This window comes from Phoenix dactylifera, chromosome 1 (genome assembly GCF_051530095.1).
Source record: "Phoenix dactylifera cultivar Ajwa chromosome 1, Ajwa_hap1_PhDact_Kaust_v1.1, whole genome shotgun sequence".
In the NCBI taxonomy this organism is placed as follows: Eukaryota; Viridiplantae; Streptophyta; class Magnoliopsida; order Arecales; family Arecaceae; genus Phoenix; species Phoenix dactylifera.
In genome coordinates this window covers 23873633-23892244 of record NC_143190.1, presented here as the reverse complement: position 1 = coordinate 23892244, position 18612 = coordinate 23873633, and the positions used below count along the sequence as shown (strand labels likewise).

The 18612-nt window shown below is 41.2% G+C and overlaps 1 non-coding gene across 1 annotated transcript; it reads right to left on the bottom strand.

Moving 5' to 3' along the window:
- Nucleotides 1-363: 363 nt before the first annotated feature.
- On the bottom strand, nt 364-470 carry LOC120105125 (small nucleolar RNA R71). The gene has a single exon (XR_005507511.1). It is a non-coding gene; the product is annotated as a small nucleolar RNA R71 (small nucleolar RNA).
- Between the last annotated feature and the right edge of the window lie 18142 nt (nt 471-18612).

The following is an 18612-nucleotide window of genomic DNA, read 5'->3' as shown; positions in this document are numbered from 1 at the left end:
ACTTACCTATTAGAATGCTTCGTGATTATCTACAACCCACTAGGACCAGTACCCCATCCTGTATGGTTATTCCTACTGCTGCGGGAGCTTTTGACATGAAACCAGGAATAATCCAATTACTCCCAAAGTTTCACGGACTTGATTCTGAAAGTCCCTACTTGCATCTGAAAGAATTTGATGCAGTGTTCAACACTTCATTTCAATGATGTTACTGAAGAGGTAGTTAAGCTTAAGTTATTTCCTTTTTCTTTAAAGGAAAAAGCTAAGTCATGGTTACACTCCTTAAGGCCTAGGACCATAGCCACCTGGCAAGAAATGACAAGAGAATTTTTAAAGAAATTCTTTCCAACACATAAAACAAACACACTTAGAAGAAATATCATGAACTTCGCACAAAAAGATGGAGAAACATTTTTTCAGTGTTGGAAAAGATTTAAGGACCTTCTGCTTGCTTGCCCACATCATGGATATGAAATTTGGAGGGTCATTAGTTTCTTTTATGATGGTTTGTCCTCAAATATGAGACAATTTGTAGAAATGATGTGTAACGGAGAATTCATGAGTAAGGAACCAAATGAAGCCTGAGATTATTTTGATCTTTTAGCAGAAAATGCACAAGCTTGGGATACAACAAATAAAAATGAAAAATCTAAAATAGCACCTAATGCAAAAGGAGGAATATATCTTATTAAAGATGATAATGATGTCAATGTAAAAATTGCTAATATGACTAGGAAGGTTGAAGCCATGGAATTAAGCAAAGCCAATATAGGAAAAGCACAAACTATTGTTGAAAGTATATGTGGAATTTGCGAGAGTAATGCACATGTGACCAAGAATTGTCCTACAATCCCTGCTTTTCAAGAAGTGTTGCATGATCAAGCAAATTTCACCAATACTTATAAAAGACCATTTCCAGAAACATATAATCCTAATTGGCGAAACCATCCTAACTTTAGCTGGAGACATGGACCCACTGCCAATGAATCTCAAGGAAATTCTGTTCCTACTCCTTATGTGCCACCACATAGGAAATCCCTTGAAGATACTTTGCAAACCTTCATGCAAGGGCAGACTCAAATAAATCAGAATACAATGCAATCACTCCAAGAACTTAAAAATTCTGTAGGTAGAATTGAGGCTCAACTCAATGTTAGAGAAAAAGGGACATTTCCAGCCCAACCTCAATCGAACCCAAAGGGTCAACATGAGGTCCATGAAGCAAGTTCATCCCAACAAAAATTTGAACAAGTTAAGTCTGTCACAACCCTTCGTAGTGGAAAAATAATTAACAAAGAAATTCCGACAAAAGATGACAAACCTGAAAAATCTATTGAAAAGAAGGATGAAGATGATAATGAACAAAATGATTCAATACCCCATCACAAGATAGTTGCTCCATTTCCTCAGCGCTTGCTTGCAGCTAAAAAGGGAATACCTGACCAAGAAATTCTGGATATCTTTAAACAAGTAAAGATTAACATTCCTTTATTAGATGCCATTAAGCAGATCCCATCTTATGCCAAATTTTTAAAAGATCTTTGTACCATAAAGCGAAAGCTTTATGTACAAAAGAAAGCTTTTCTAACTGAACAGGTGAGTGCTATTCCCAAACACAACACCCCACCTAAGTATAAAGATCCTGGTTGTCCTACCATATCTTGTATCATAGGAAACTTCAGGATACAAGGAGCCCTTCTTGATTTAGGTGCAAGTGTTAACTTACTGCCCTATTCAGCTTATGAACAATTAGGACTTAGGGAACTTAAACCCACCAAGGTTACTCTCCAACTTGCTGATCGATCTATAAAGATACCAAGAGGTGTGGAGTGATTGATCATAACCCTATTTGATTTTGATGAGCTCAAAACATTTGAGTATATCTTATGTTTACTAATGAATTCAATCTAGTGTTTCAGTGAAAATTTTATAAATTTATGGTTAAGTGCATCTAGATTTGGTTCAAGATATTTTGGATAAGTTAAGAAGTCAAGTTGAACCAAAGTCTGAGACTCGAGTCGACTCCGGGATATTACGAGTTGACTCCAGGCGTATCAGAAGCATTGGCACAGGCTCGAGTCGACTCCGGAACGTTATGAGTCGACCCCGACTGAGAACTGACAGACGAACAGAAAGACTCAACTCAAAACCTGTCAGTGAGTCGACTCCTGAAGTGCGCGAGTCGACTTCGATGCTTACCGAGTCGACTCCGGAGTAGTATAAGTCGACTCCAGGGAGTTACAGACAAAAAGTCAGAGAGCAATTTTCGACCCTGAGAGCCGAGTCGACTCCTGAGGAACGCGAGTCGACTCCGATGGTTGGCAGGTCGACTCCAAAGAAAGCAAGAGTCGACTCTCAGTGTTATACAAGGCAAAAGTCAGAGAGCAATTTTCGGACACTGTGAGCCGAGTCGACTCCTGCAAAGCCCGAGTCGACTACGTGACAGCGCAACCCCAAAAAGACAGAAGACAGTATTGTTGTCTCTGAGACGCGAGTCGACTCCAAGACAGTTCGAGTCGACTCCAAGGCAGCGCTACTCCAAAAAGACAGAAAGCTATTTTTCGGATACTGAGAGCCGAGTCGACTCCGGAACAGTTCGAGTCGACTCCAAGACTGCACGAGCCAAACGACAGAAAATCGGGAGTTCGGGGTCTGAGCGCCGAGTCGACTCCCAGAATTTTCGAGTCGACTCGAGTGAGCCAAGTTGAAAAATGGCTCTATGGATTCCATGGGATGAGCCGACTCCAAAAATGCCAGGTCAGCTCCAAGTTTTGGCGAGTCGACTTCGGGTTAAGTCGAGTCGACTCCCAGTCGAGAAGCTCACTTTAATTCAAATCCGGAACAGTTGCCGAGCCGACTCCAGAAGAGCATGAGTCGACTCCTGCTACAGCCGAGTCGACTCCAGATCGCGCGAGTCGACTCCGATCCCAACGGACACATTGTCAGGATGTGCAGAATGTGCAGAACGGCTAGTAAAGTGAGTCTAACGGCTAGTTTCCATAGAAAATGGCTTAAATAGCCACAGAGGACTGTAGCAAAGTAGAGAAGTAACATTCCACTCAAAGAAAACAAGAATCCTTCATCTGCAAACTGATTTGAACGGAAAAGAAGGAAGAGAGCCATTAACTCCATTCAACCAACTCTTTCCAGCATTAAAGAAGTCTTCTCCTGCCTTCAAGTCTTCCAGACATTCAAGAGGAGACCCAAAATTCAAGAAGCCTTCCTCTACTTCATCACAAACATGTTTGAGGGCTCTTAACTTTTTTCTTATTTATATCGCTGTATATCTGCTTTTTAGAAGCTCTATTTTTCTGTTTGTCTTTATTCTTTCCATTTGGTCTTTACTTGATTCAATCAGGGGATTGAATCAAGGGTGTATAGGTTTGTTGGTGAGCCTAGGTTGAAACCAACGGTGTAAAGGTTCGATTGTGATCCCAGGAAAACAATCGGGGTGGTTCTAGTCGGTGAGCCTGGAAAAACCGACCGAGTTCGTTGTGACCTCGTAAAACAACAAGTTGGGTTGTGAGCTTGTAAAACAACCGGCTGTAATCCGAGAGGTTATAGTAAATTCCCAAGTGAGGCTTGGAGAGTGGACGTAGGAGCAAGGGTTAGCTCCGAACCACTATAAAATCATTGTGTTTGTGATTGCATTTGTCTCTCTTACTTTCATTTCATTCACTGCACATAGCATCTAATTAATCAACTTGTGAAAAGGATTAATTAGTATCTCACAAACCATTTAATTATAATAATTATTTTAAAACCCAATTCACCCCCCCTCTTGGGTTGTCTATCTGGGCAACAAGTGGTATCAGAGCTTGAACTCTTTTACCCAAAGAGTAAAAGATCAAAATGACAACCCCATTTGGATCTTCCCACATTGAGGGCCAGTCCACCCAAAGACTCCCATTCTTTAATGGATCCGACTACTCATATTGAAAGGCTAGGATGAGAATATTTATCCAAGCCCAAGACTATGAGATGTGGACCATTATACTAAATGGACCATACATCCCGTCCATCTATGTAGAGGGTGTCACTGTACCCAAACTTGAAAATGATTGGGATGACAATGACTTTAGGAAGGCACAACTCAATGCCAAAGCAATGAATGTGCTTTACTGTGCATTAGATAGAAATGAATTCAATAGAGTCTCTACTTGCAATTCTGCAAAAGAGATTTGGGATAGACTTGAAATGACCCATGAGGGCATGAATCAAGTCAAAGAATCCAAAATAAATATATTAGTTCATAAGTATGAACTATTTAAGATGGATTCTAATGAAACAATCACTTGCATGTTCACTAGATTTACTGACATTGTCAATGGCCTAAAAAGCCTTGGCAAAAATTATACTAACAGTGAGCTTGTCAGGAAGATTCTTCGTTGTCTACTAAGGTCATGGGAAGCCAAAGTGACAGCAATCCAAGAAGCCAAGGACTTGAACAAGCTTCCACTTGAGGAGCTTCTTGGATCCCTGATGACGCACGAGCTCACCATGAAACAACACAATGAAGAAGAGTCCTCTCACAAGAAAAAGGTAATAGCATTAAAATCTGTTTCAACTAACAAAGATTTATCGTGCAGCAGTTGTAGTGAAGAGGAAGATAATGAGGGAGATGATGATGAGGCTCTCCTTATAAGAAAATTCAGAAGATTCATCAACCAGAAGAAGTCCTCACATCAAAGGAGAGGCTCCTCAAGTTCCTATCACAAGGATAAAGATAAGAAAAGGGAAAATGAGGGGATCGGTTGTTATGAGTGTAAGAAGCCGGGGCACTTCAGAGCTGAGTGTCCTTTGCTGAAGAAGGGGAGCAAGTACAAGAAAAAGAAAGTTCTTGTCTCCACCCTATCGGACTCCGATACATCATCATCATCATCGGATGAGGAACAAGAAGAAAAGGCCAACCTTTGTTTTATGGCCAACGATAATGAGGTAACATCCGGAACACATTTAGATTTCACTTTCGATGAATTATATGATGCCTTCAATGAATTAATGGACGAGTACAAGACAATAAACCTTAAAAACAAAGAATTAAAACTAACTAACCAAACTCACCTCCGTAAGTATGATACATTAGTTAAGGATAAAGGTGTTTTTATTTAAAGAAAATGCAGAACTTAAGACTAGCAACCAAATCTTGATTCAAAAGAATAATTCCTTAACTAAAGATAACGAAAGGCTGAACAAAGAAATATTAGAACTTAAAAACAATAAACATATCTTAAAAAAGAGTCTCACAAAAGAACTAAATAATCTGAAAATAGAAAAACAAAAATTGACACTCGAACTTGAAAAATACAAGCCTATTGTAGAAAAATTTACATATAGCTCAGAAAAATTAGAGATGATACTTAATAGTCAACGAGCTGTATTCAATAGAGCGGGTTTAGGGTATAAACCTAAAAATAAGCAAAAACTCCTTAGTAATTTCTTTGTTAAAGCAGGAAAAAGTAAAACTAAGAAAATAACCTGTTTTTGTTGTGGAACATTAGGACATAAAGCAAATGTATGTGATTATAGGAAAGAAAAAACTAAAAGAAAAATTAAAAGAATTTGGGTTCCAAAAGGAACCAACATTACTAACCATGAAGGACCAAAGAAAACTTGGGTACCTAAAATTATATGATTTGCTTGTGTAGGAGTGTCTTGTAGCCAAGGTCGACAAAAGTTGTTGGTACTTGGATAGTGGCTGCTCAAGACACATGACGGGTGACAAGGATCAATTCTTCACCCTTGAAGCTAAGAAGGGAGGTGCTGTGACTTTTGGAGACAATAACCAAGGTCACATCATTGGTATAGGTAAAGTACAAATTACCCCTTCAACCTTTATTGATAATGTTCGATATGTTGATGGTCTTAAGCATAATCTACTAAGCATTAGTCAATTGTGTGATAGAGGTTATGATGTTATGTTCAAACCATCACTATGCATCATAACAAACTCAAATGACAATAGTTTAGTTTTTAAAGGAATAAGACGTGGGAATATGTATGTTGTAGACCTTGAGGATCTTGCCAAACATAACCCATGTTTAGTTGTTAATGAAACTAAGGATAATGATGCTAGTTGGTTATGGCACCGTAAGTTAGGTCATGCAAGCATGGACACAATATCAAAATTAGTTAAAAGAGATTCCGTGATAGGTTTGCCAAAACTAAAGTTTGAAAAGAATAAAATATGTGAAGCATGTCAATTTGGCAAATAATCAAGGAACTCCTTTAAATCTATAAATTGTGTCTCTACCTCTAGACCTCTAGAACTACTACACATGGATCTATTCGGACCAACTAGAACCACAAGTCTAGGTAAAAATAAATATGGTCTAGTTATTGTAGATGATTATTCTAGATACACTTGGGTCATGTTCTTAGCTCATAAGGATCAAGCATTTTCAGTTTTCAAGAAATTTCATAAGGAAGTAACAAATGCTAGAGATACTTCAGTCATAGCTATTAGAAGTGACCATGGAACCGAATTTGAAAATCATTTATTTGATGAGTTTTGTGGTAAAAAGGGGATAACTCATAATTTTTCTACACCTAGGACACCACAACAAAATGGAGTTGTGGAAAGGAAAAATAGAACTCTAGAGAAAATGGCTAGAACCATGTTATGTGAAAGTAACCTCCCTAAGTACTTTTGGGGAGAAGCCATCAATACCTCATGTCATATACTAAATAGAGTTTTATTGAGACCCATTATTAAGAAAACACCTTATGAACTTTGGAAAAACAGAAAACCAAAAGTGAACTATTTTCATGTCTTTGGATGTTGGTGTTTTGTTCATAATAATGGAAAAGATAATCTAGGAAAATTTGACTCTAAATCTGATGAGGGTATATTCTTGGGGTACTCTACAATTAGTAAAGCCTATAGAATCTTTAATAAAAGAACCCTAGTTATAGAAGAATCCATACATGTTGTTTTTGATGATTCTAGTGATATCGCTTCTAGCAAGAGAGTTAATCTTGATGATGATGCTGAAATTCTTGAAGAAAAGATTGATGAGATGACATTACAAGATGATGAACAAAAATTAATTGGAAATGCATCATCAAGCCAAGAGGCTTGGTGGATCATGGGCTGACTAAGGCTTGGAGGTTTGCTCACGGGCATCCTAAGGAATTAATTTTAGATGATCCATCTCAACCTGTTAGGACTAGAGCTTCCCTTAGGAACTTAAATAATCATCTAGCGTTTGTCTCACATTTTGAGCCTAAACACATAGAAGAAGCTGAAAAAGATGTAAATTGGATAAATGCAATGCAAGAAGAATTAAACCAATTTACTAGAAACAAGGTATAGAATCTAGTTGAACGACCTTCTGAATATTCAATTATAGGTACCAAATGGATATATAAAAACAAACTTGATGAAAATGAAATTGTAATAAGGAATAAGGCTAGACTAGTAGCAAAGGGGTATAATCAAGAAGAAGGTATAGATTTTGATGAAACCTTTGCTCCTGTAGCTAGACTCGAGGCAATTAGATTATTATTAGCATTTGCATGCTCTAAGGATTTCAAGTTATTTCAAATGGATGTAAAAAGTGCATTTTTAAATGGGTATATTAATGAGGAGGTGTATGTAGAACAACCTCCTGGTTTTGAGAATCATCAATACCCTAATCATGTGTATAAACTGAACAAAGCACTTTATGGTTTGAAACAAGCACCTAGAGCATGGTATGAAAGGCTTAGCAAATTCTTACTAGAACATGAGTTCTCTAGGAGAAATGTAGATACAACATTGTTTCTAAAGAAGAAAAACAAAGATATGTTATTAGTGCAGATTTATGTTGATGATATTATTTTCGGTGCTACTAACAATCGCCTCTGCGAAGAATTTGCTGACTTGATGCAGAGTGAGTTTGAGATGAGCATGATGGGAGAGCTGAACTATTTCCTCAGGCTTCAAATCAAACAATCTGAAGAAGGGACCTTCATCAATTAAGCCAAATACATCAAGGAGATGCTTAAGAAGTTTGATATGGAGGGAAACAAGTCAATCAGCACACCCATGAGCTCATCATGCAAATTAGATCAAGATGAATCAGGTAAATCTGTAGATCAAAAGTTATATAGAGGTATGATAGGATCTTTATTGTATCTCACTACAAGTAGACCTGATATCATGTTTAGTGTATGCATGTGTGCTAGATATCAGTCTAATCCTAACGAATCTCATCTAATTGCAGTCAAGAGAATCTTTAAATACCTAATAGGAACAAAAAATATAGGTCTATGGTATTCTAAAGAATCTAGCCTGAACTTAATAGGATACACAGATTCAGACTTTGCTGGATGTAAACTTGATAGAAAAAACACCAGCGGGTCATGTCAGTTCCTAGGAAAAAACTTAATCTCATGGTTTAGCAAGAAACAAAACTCGGTTGCATTATCTACTGCTGAAGCTGAATATGTTGCAGCCGGGAGTTGTTGTGCTCAAATCATGTGGATCAAACAACAATTGGAAGATTATGGCATTAAACAAGATAAAATTCCCATTAATTGTGATAATACAAGTGCCATTAATCTAACTAAAAATCCAATTCAACATTCAAGAACTAAACATATTGAGATAAGACATCACTTCATAAGAGATCATGTACTGAATGGTGATGTGACACTTCAATTTGTGTGCACTGATGATCAATTAGCTGATATCTTTACTAAACCCTTGAGTGAAGAGAGATTTAGTGTGCTTAGGAGAGGATTAGGAGTGATTGATCCATCCTAGTAATATTCTCTTCTAGTTCAATGATTTTGATGATTAGATTGTGCTAAATATAGAGTTTCTCATCTATGATCACCAAATCAGATCATAACTTAGTGATTGTCCCTCATTTGGTACGATAATAGCAAGATTTTTAGGTGCGTGCCAGAGTTCGAGACGACTCGAGTAAGTTTCAGAGTCGGCTCGTACGGGGGAGTCGACTCGCACATAGACGGGAGTCGACTCGAGATCGATGGCCGCATAAGGGGAGTCGACTCGCCCATAGACGGGAGTCGACTCGAGGTCGATGACAGCATTAGGGGAGTCCACTCGCACATATTTTGGAGTCAACTCGAGGTCGAGTCGACTCGCGACTTACAGGAGTCGACTCGCGGTCGGGATTCGGGTTTTTAATCCTAATCCAAGCGTTTAATCAAAACTTCTATTCACCGCCGCCACTGTTCACAAACCCTAGAGCCGTCTCCTACGTCGTCTCCGACCGTTCTTAGGGTTTTTCCCGTCGATCTTCTTCCGTCCTTTAGGTTCATTCCCCTTCCCTAGGTCAAGAATGCCTCGCAAGTCGGTTGTCTCGAGCCGGAAGAGGCCCCAACCCGCGACCGGTGCCGAGCGACGGTCCAAAGCTCGGAACGATCCCGCGAGGCCACAACCTCCGGTTCGTTCCCCGCCGAGGCCGGTTCCCTCGCGACCGTGCGACGGGAAGGCGGTCTCCACCGGGAGATACGTCAACTTTGACTATCTCTCCCAGGAGGGCTTCACTATAGGAGAGAGGTTAAGGGCCCAAGGTTTAGAGTTCTTGTGTTCATTAGATCTCCCCACATACCCAGGTCTAGTTAGGGAGTTCTATGGAACCGTGCATAGGGGCAATGGGGGTATAGAGGGAACCATAGCGGGTGTCCCATTATTTATTTCGGAGGATTTCATAGCTCAAATCCTCCATCTTCCCCAAGTAGGGGTATCTCCTACACACCCCGAGGATAGGACTGAGGCCCTTACGGCCATTTTAGGGAGTCCACCCCAGTCCCCACTAGACGAGGTGTCCGCTGGCTCTCTTTCTGTTGAGATGCGGCTCCTCCTGAGCATTATTTCTAGGACACTATTCCCTAAAACCGGCCGTTTTGACTTTGTGTCTGAGAGGGACCTGGCCCTCATGTATTACATTCTCCAAGACACACCTACTAACTTCCCCAAGATGATCTACAGATACCTATGTGAGCTACTAGACAGACCTAGGCTCACCCTCCCGTATGGGATGCTATACACTCTTATCTTTAGGGAGTCCGAGATCCCTATTCCTGAGGGGGAACCCTCTCGCGCATTGCGATGGACAGATCGCATGGGTGAGGGAACCCTACACAGGATGGGGTTTCATAAGGTAGAGGGAACATGGGTCAGGAAACCATCTTCCTCCACACCTACTACCAGACATTCCCCCAGTCCTGACCCTGATTCAGACTTCCCCACCTTTCCCTCCACCTCAGCTCCACCCACCTCAGCCGGACCCTCCGCCTCAGCTCCACCCACTCAGTCGATGGAGGTTCGGATTTCTCCTGAGCAGCTCCGGGAGTTGCGACAGGAGATTGTTAGAGATCTTCGGGACGATCTTCTGAGGGAGCTCAGAGGTCCAGCCACTGCCCCTTCTTCTGCGTTGGTTCCCTCACTTTCAGCCGTGACCGAGATGACGGCTCATCTGATGGAGGAGATCTTCAACGTCAGGAGCCTGATACAAGCCCAATTCTCCAACATGAGCGATGTCACAAGCAACACAAGACAGATGCGAGATGACATCCGACACGACATGGGCAGCCTGAATCAGGGGGCCGAGCGCTTGGCGAATGTCTTGATTGCCAAGCTGGACACACTCCAACAGACTCTGACCGAGCTATCCACGACGTACAGTAGGGCCACCTCGGCCATCATTACCCAGCTGGGGAACGTCACGGATGGAGTCGGTCTCCTCATGGAGCAGTCCAGACTGAGAGGAGGAGCCACATCCTCGAGGAAGCCCTAGCTGATTATGTTTACTTTGACATGTATTTACTGCTTTACTTATTGTATTCACAAATGTACTTACATATACATCAATACAATGAGTAGACAAATTTCTTCAAAATTGTGCACATTGATCTCTGCTTGCTTGTGTGTTCTGCCTTCTTCCTTTTTGATACGATGACAAAAAGGGGGAGAATATATTTAATAGATATGTAAAAGGAATCAATGAAAATCAATAAAAAGAAAAACTTCTAAAACACACAATAATTTGTTCTCAGTGGATTCAATACCTCGAGGCTCATTATCTCTCTGTTGGGGCTCCTAATGGAGTAATCTCCAGAATCTATTCAAGGGATATTCGGAGATTAGTTGTGTAAGAACCCGGAACTGGGCCCGGTCCACCCGACCGGCCCAGTCCCGAATCTTGGCCTCACGTGCAACGCACGTGAGGCGGTGGGATGGAACCTCCATCCCGAAGAAGAAGGAGGAGCCCTGTTTTAGGGCTTCCTTCTCCTTCCTCTCCTCCTTTGAACCTACCGAAAGAAAGAGCCGCCGCACGCAAGGGGGGGGGTTCTTCTTCGTGTGGTCACCGAGAGAGAGAAAGAGAGGGAGAGAGAGAGAGAGAGGAGCCACAGCACCGGGTGGTCTCCTTCTTCCTTGCCGCCGGAGAATAGAAGCGCCGGTCTTCGTCGGGGCTGAGGTAAGGATCTCTCACCTTCTTCTCCTTTCCTTGCTTGATGCTTGGCCACGATGTGTTGGGGGTTGGGGCCGGCCGATCGCCGGATTTGGGTCCAAAACGGCTGCCCTAGCCGTCGGCGTTTCGCCGCCGCCAGTCGTCGGGGGTGGTCGGGCTTGCTCCGCCACCTCCTGCCGCTGCCAAGGACAGCCACCGCGGCCGCCTTGGGTCCGACCGAGAGGGAAGAAGAAGGGGGGGCGGGGGCTCACGAGTCCCCTGTCTCGCCGAAGGTGAAGAAGGGAACCGGGAGATAAAAGAGGAAAGAAGAAAAAGAAAAGAAGGGAAAAAGAAAAGAGAAAAGAAAAGAAAAAAAAGAAAAGAAAGAAGAAAAGAAAAAAAATAAAAATAAAATAAAATAAAAGGAGGGTGGTTTACGGGTATGAATCCGGATCCGAACCCGAACCTGGGGTGCTAAACACTTCGGTAGGGTCGGCCCTGAGAGAATGTTAAATTTAGGTTATATATGTATTGTGATGAATTTTAAAAGAAAATTATGGTTTTTGAATATTAGGTGCTGTGAGGGATTTACGGAATTAATTGAATTTGTTGTGGATCGCGTTCGCAAGGTAAGTGATGTAACCTCTTTTCTAGATTTATCGGCAAACTATATATATGTTTCACGAATCGAATTATTCATGATTTCGAATTTGATGCATGGATTATATGTGTATTTTAGAATATTATATGATTATGATTGAACGTATCTGTTTCTGATTTGAATTGTGTTTAATTGCTCTGACATTGTATCTTTTGGCTTGGAACACTAAACATAATGTAAGAAAAGATTATGACTTGAAATAGATTCAGACTTGCAGTCGGGCTATGTTGAGGACCCTGCCAATGGGGGCTAATACATTGGTACCGCAAGAAGAATAGTCGGTGATATGACCCTACCACAGGGAACATGTGGTCGTAGTTCCTGGCTGTTGAGTTGAATCTGATAAATTGAAAGAAATTAAGATATGAACGACATTGGGTTTTGACATTGTATGTTTTTTTTTTTATAACTGAAATATGAAATAGAGAACAAACTGAATTATCGACCTGGCTATGTTGAGGACCCCGCCAATGGGGGCAGATACGTTGGCAATTGACTGTCCTGAAGGACTCACCGCAAGAAGATTAGTCGGTGTTGATGACCCTGCCACAGGGAACATGTGGTCATAGTCCAGGATCGACATGATAAATTGAATATGTGAAAGAATCTTGAAACCGCGAAAAGAATCTTTTGAATTTAAGAAATATTTGACTTATACTTTGGAACTGCATATTTATTTATTTTCCACATATTATTGCTTGATTTATCTAGCTAGAGTGTTCATTTCTTACTGGGCTGTCTAGCTCATTATACCATCTCTTGTTGTTTTACAGATTTCGAGAACTAGTCTATTGGGGATTCAAATTGGGAGAGCGACTAGAAGGATTGTGGCACAAGTTATCTTAGATTAGGGTTATTTAAGTTGATTTGCTATTATGGACATTTATTATGATTGGTGGACTTTTATTATTTTAAGAACTAGATTTCTGCATGTTGGTAAATGATTATTCCGCTGCATATTTAGACTTGTGAGACATTCTGACTTGAGTTAGTCAATGGAATAAGATTTCAATTTATTATGTTAAATTATTTTGGAATTTCATAATTAAGGTGTTTGGTTTAGATGCCTTGCATGCTCGTGGGGAGAGTTTCCTACGGGTGTGCGGCGGTTGGCGCGACCCCCGGCCCGCGATCTCGAGTTGGGGGCGTGACAAGTTGAATCATACTCAAGAACAAATTGGCAGATTTTTCCTCTAAAAACCAAAAAATTTAAGTTCAAAAGCTTCAATGCACTAAAAAAAAATTCAGGGAATCAAAACAAATTTGAATGCATATGTTGAGGGGGAGAATCTGAATTTTTAAGAAAGCAAAATCATTAAATATATATAAGCCAAACAATTGATTGCATGACATGAAGGCTTATATAATTCCAAATGAAAGGGGGAGCTCTAACTTCGAAATTTATTATTTCACACCTTTCAAGTTTGGATAAATTAAATAACCAAACACTTGAATTTATTTCAAAAATTTTATTATAAATTTCCTTGTTTGTTGTGCAATTCACTTTACATATACTCAATGTTTTGTCATCATCAAAAAGGGGGAGATTGTGGAGTGATTGATCATAACCTTATTTGATTTTGATGAGCTCAAAGCATTTGAGTATATCTTATGTTTACTAATGAATTCAATCTAGTGTTTCAGTGAAAATCTTATAAATTTATGGTTAAGTGCATCTAAATTTGGTTCAAGATATTTTGGATAAGTTAAAAAGTCAAGTTGAACCAAAGTCTGAGACTCGAGTTGACTCCGGGATATTACGAGTCGACTCCAGGCGTATCAGAAGCATTGGCACAGGCTCGAGTCGACTCCGGAACGTTATGAGTCGACCCCGACTGAGAACTGACAGACGAACAGAAAGACTCAACTCAAAACCTGTCAGTGAGTCGACTCCTGAAGTGCGCGAGTCGACTCCGATGCTTACCGAGTCGACTCCGGAGTAGTATAAGTCGACTCCAGGGAGTTACAGACAAAAAGTCAGAGAGCAATTTTCGACCCTGAGAGCCGAGTCGACTCCTGAGGAACGCGAGTCGACTCCGATGGTTGGCAGGTCGACTCCAAAGAAAGCAAGAGTCGACTCTCAGTGTTATACAAGGCAAAAGTCAGAGAGCAGTTTTCGGACACTGTGAGCCGAGTCGACTCCCGCAAAGCCCGAGTCGACTCCGTGACAGCGCAACCCAAAAAGATAGAAGACAGTATTGTTGTCTCTGAGACGCGAGTCGACTCCAAGACAGTTCGAGTCGACTCCAAGGCAGCGCTACTCCAAAAAGACAGAAAGCTGTTTTTCGGATACTGAGAGCCGAGTCGACTTCGGAACAGTTCGAGTCGACTCCAAGACTGCACGAGCCAAACGACAGAAAATCGGGAGTTCGGGGTCTAAGCGCCGAGTCGACTCCCAGAATTTTCGAGTCGACTCGAGTGAGCCAAGTTGAAGAATGGCTCTATGGATTCCATGGGATGAGCCGACTCCAAAAATGCCAGGTCAGCTCCAAGTTTTGGCGAGTCGACTTCGGGTTAAGTCGAGTCGACTCCCAGTCGAGAAGCTCACTTTAATTCAAATCCGGAACAGTTGCCGAGCCGACTCCAGAAGAGCATGAGTCGACTCCTGCTACAGCCGAGTCGACTCCAGATCGCGCGAGTCGACTCCGATCCCAACGGACACATTGTCAGGATGTGCAGAATGTGCAGAACGGCTAGTAAAGTGAGTCTAACGGCTAGTTTCCGTAGAGAATGGCTTAAATAGCCACAGAGGACTGTAGCAAAGTAGAGAAGTAACATTCTACTCAAAGAAAACAAGAAATCTTTATCTGCAAACTAATTTGAACGGAAAAGAAGGAAGAGAGCCATTAACTCCATTCAACCAACTCTTCCCAGCATTAAAGAAGTCTTCTCCTACCTTCAAGTCTTCCAGACATTCAAGAGGAGACCCAAAGTTCAAGAAGCCTTCCACTACTTCATCACAAACGTGTTTGAGGGCTCTTAACTTTTCTCTTATTTATATCGCTGTATATCTGCTTTTTAGAAGTTCTATTTTTCTGTTTGTCTTTGTTCTTTCCATTTGGTCTTTACTTGATTCAATCAGGAGATTGAATCAAGGGTGTATAGGTTTGTTGGTGAGCCTAGGTTGAAACCAACGGTGTAAGGGTTCGATTGTGATCCCGGGAAAACAATCGGGGTGGTTCTAGTCGGTGAGCCTGGGAAAACCGACCGAGTTCGTTGTGACCTCGTAAAACAACAAGTTGGGTTGTGAGCTTGTAAAACAACCGGCTGTAATCCGAGGGGTTATAGTGAATTCCCAAGTGAGGCTTGGGGAGTGGACGTAGGAGCAAAGGTTAGCTCCGAACCACTATAAAATCATTGTGTTTGTGATTGCATTTGTCTCTCTTACTTTCATTTCATTCACTGCATATAGCATCTAATTAATCAACTTGTGAAAAGGATTAATTAGTATCTCACAAACCATTTAATTGTAATAATTATTTTAAAACCCAATTCACCCCCCTCTTGGGTTGTCTATCTGGGCAACAAGAGGAGTAGTCGAGGATGTACTTGTCCAAATTGATAAATTCTACTTTTCAGTTGACTTCATAGTATTAGATACCCAGCCTGTCATGAACTGTACCACTCCAATACCTGTCATCTTAGGCCGCCCATTTCTAGCTACTTCTAATGCTTTGATCAACTGTCGAAATGGAATAATGAAAATGTCATTCGGGAATATGACTATAGATTTTAATATATTTAACATATGCAAACAACCCGATAACGACAATGAAAATGATGAAATTCATGGAGTTAATTTGATCGAATCCATTGTAGAAGATGCTCTTGTCCCATCTCTTTCTTCTGATCCTTTAGAAACATACCTAACTCATTTTGGAAATACAGAGATAAACCAAAACTTTAGAGAAATCAGTGCCATTTTAGATTCAGCTCCTTTATTGGATACGGATAGGTGGAAATCTCGTTTCGAAGAATTACCCCCACGCAACAATAGTCCTTTACCGTCTAGTGTTCAAGCACCTAAACTTGAGCTAAAACCTTTGCCATCTGAGCTCAAGTACGCATATCTTGGTCAAGAAGAGACTTTTCCTGTGATCATATCATCCCAACTCGAACAAAGTCAAGAATTAAAATTGTTAGAAATTCTCAAGGAACATAAGGGAGCAATAGGGTGGACAATTGCTGATATCAAGGGAATTAGTCCCTCAATTTGCACTCATAGAATTCACCTAGAAGCTGATGCCAAACCTTCTTGTCAACCTCAACATCGTTTGAACCCAAACATGAAGGATGTGGTTAGGGCAGAAGTTCTGAAACTTCTGGATGCAGGTATGATCTTGTTAGATGTATGCCCTAGAAGCCAATCTGGCTGACACATTATTAATTCTAGGGACATAATTTTGTACTTGACTATTTATTATTGGATAAATAAAAGGCATCTTTTCATTCATATTATTTATGTGTCTATGAATCGTCCAAGAAATTAATAAGATGATGATACATATTCTCAAGAGTTGAGAATTTGAGCCATGTACCATTGGTGATTAATTTCTAAATGCTCCTGATCAATGGATCATCACGAGGACGGTGATCGATCCGATCAGTGCACAGATTACTTTCCTTCTGGATGGACGAGACTTGAGTCCACAGTGTAGGGACACTGAAGTGATAGTGCAGGTGCTTGTTAGAGAACAAGGGTACTGAGCGTGACCAAGACAAGAAGTCACTTGGATGTCTATCCACTCGTCAGTGACTTGCTTGATGTTGCAGTAGTGTGACTGGTCCTTTGACCTGCGGTGCTTCGGCTACTCACAGTGAGGTTATTGTAGTTTGACTGCACACATACATGGTCTCTAGCCATATGGGTCCATGCAGTGTAGATTGGCTGCAGTAGGTTCACTGTAGGAGTAGGGTATGCACCTACAAGGAATCTATCGACCTTGATAGAAGAGGAGTGATCCTATGTGATTTGTTAGACTGAGTTCTAAGACCTTGGCCAGGGCAGTAATATAAAGTGGAGAAAGAGTTTTTCACTATCGAACTCGAGTCGAATAAATCTTGACATATGACAGACGATGGAGTTTGACGAGTTGTCCATGACCTCCGTCCTGTAGGGATCCACGATAGTAGGACTGTATCACATGGTAACTGCACCTAGAGGTTCATCTTTCTATTCTACTGGGTAGCCACTACATGTTGTTAGGTGTCACTGGTGGATGGTGGGACTCACAGGGATTATCTCGATGATCAATAAACCCTAATGAGTTGAGTTGGAATCGTTCCAACCCATTGAAAGGAGTTTTCAATGATATAGTGATAGAGATCACAATATATCTCACTACCAGTCAGAGTAGAACCTATGGGGTCACACACACTAGAAGTATTGACCGATCCGATGGTTGAAAAGTGATTATGAATCACAAGTAATCAATTCGATTGATATTCAGTTGAAGAAGGAACAAAGGGAATTAATTAATTAGACTTGAAACAAGAGTCCTACTTCGAGTAGGATTCCTAGAGTCCTAATTGGATTAGGACTGGGAATCCTAGTTGGAGTAGGACTGGAATTTCTACTTGGAATAGGATTCCTGCAATCCTAATGAGATTAGGAGTTTTGAATCAAAATTGGATTCCTACTTGGAGTAGGATTCCTAGAGTCCTAATCGGATTATGACTTCGGATTCAAATAGAGTCCTAATTGAATTAGGACTAAAATTATATATGTCCTAATTTGGATTAGGGTTTCTTAAGTCACAATTAATTATTAATCTAATGAATCAATAAGACTCCTAATTGGATTAGGATTGAAGAGTTCAATTGAGTCAAAATTGATTTAAGTTCTAATTGGATTAGGACTTACCTAGATTGGATCCAAATTGGTTCACCCTTGGGCTAAGCCTAATTGGATTAGGGCTTGACCACATTAGGGCATTCCAATCCCTACCTAATATGGATTAGGGTTTACCATGAGGAAGGGGATAAGCCCCTTCCCTTTCCACGTGGAGAAGGGAGAATAGACGGCGCCCCCTCTTAGGAAAGACATCAAGAACTCCTAAATGTTAGGAGCTCCACATGTCTATAAAAAGGGACTTGTGGGCGGCACCTAGGGCATAGAAGAAGTGCTCTCTCCTCTCCTTGCTGCCGCCACCCTCTCCCTTTCCCTTGGTTCAGCCGCCAACAAGAAGAAGAAAAGAAGAGAGCCTTGTCCGCCTCCTCTTCCTCCAATCCTTCTTCCAACGCAGGGAAAAGAAAGGCTGTGTTCTTCTTTCTTGAGTTCATCCTTCTTCTTCCTCCTCCCAAGCACAATCCAGGGTTGATTGAAAGGGAGGAAATCAGCCATCAAAAGAAGTCTTTGCAAGGGAGCTAGCACTCCGGGAAGACAAGAGAGCTTTGATCGGATCACTGCTTCGTGTGGATACCCGTAGAGGCCGGACACTTGAACGGCTTCAAGCAAACCTTCATCCTGGACCATGAACTTCAGTTTGCGGTGATCATCTACCCGCACAAGGTGAAGATCTGATCTTCTAATGAATTTAAAAA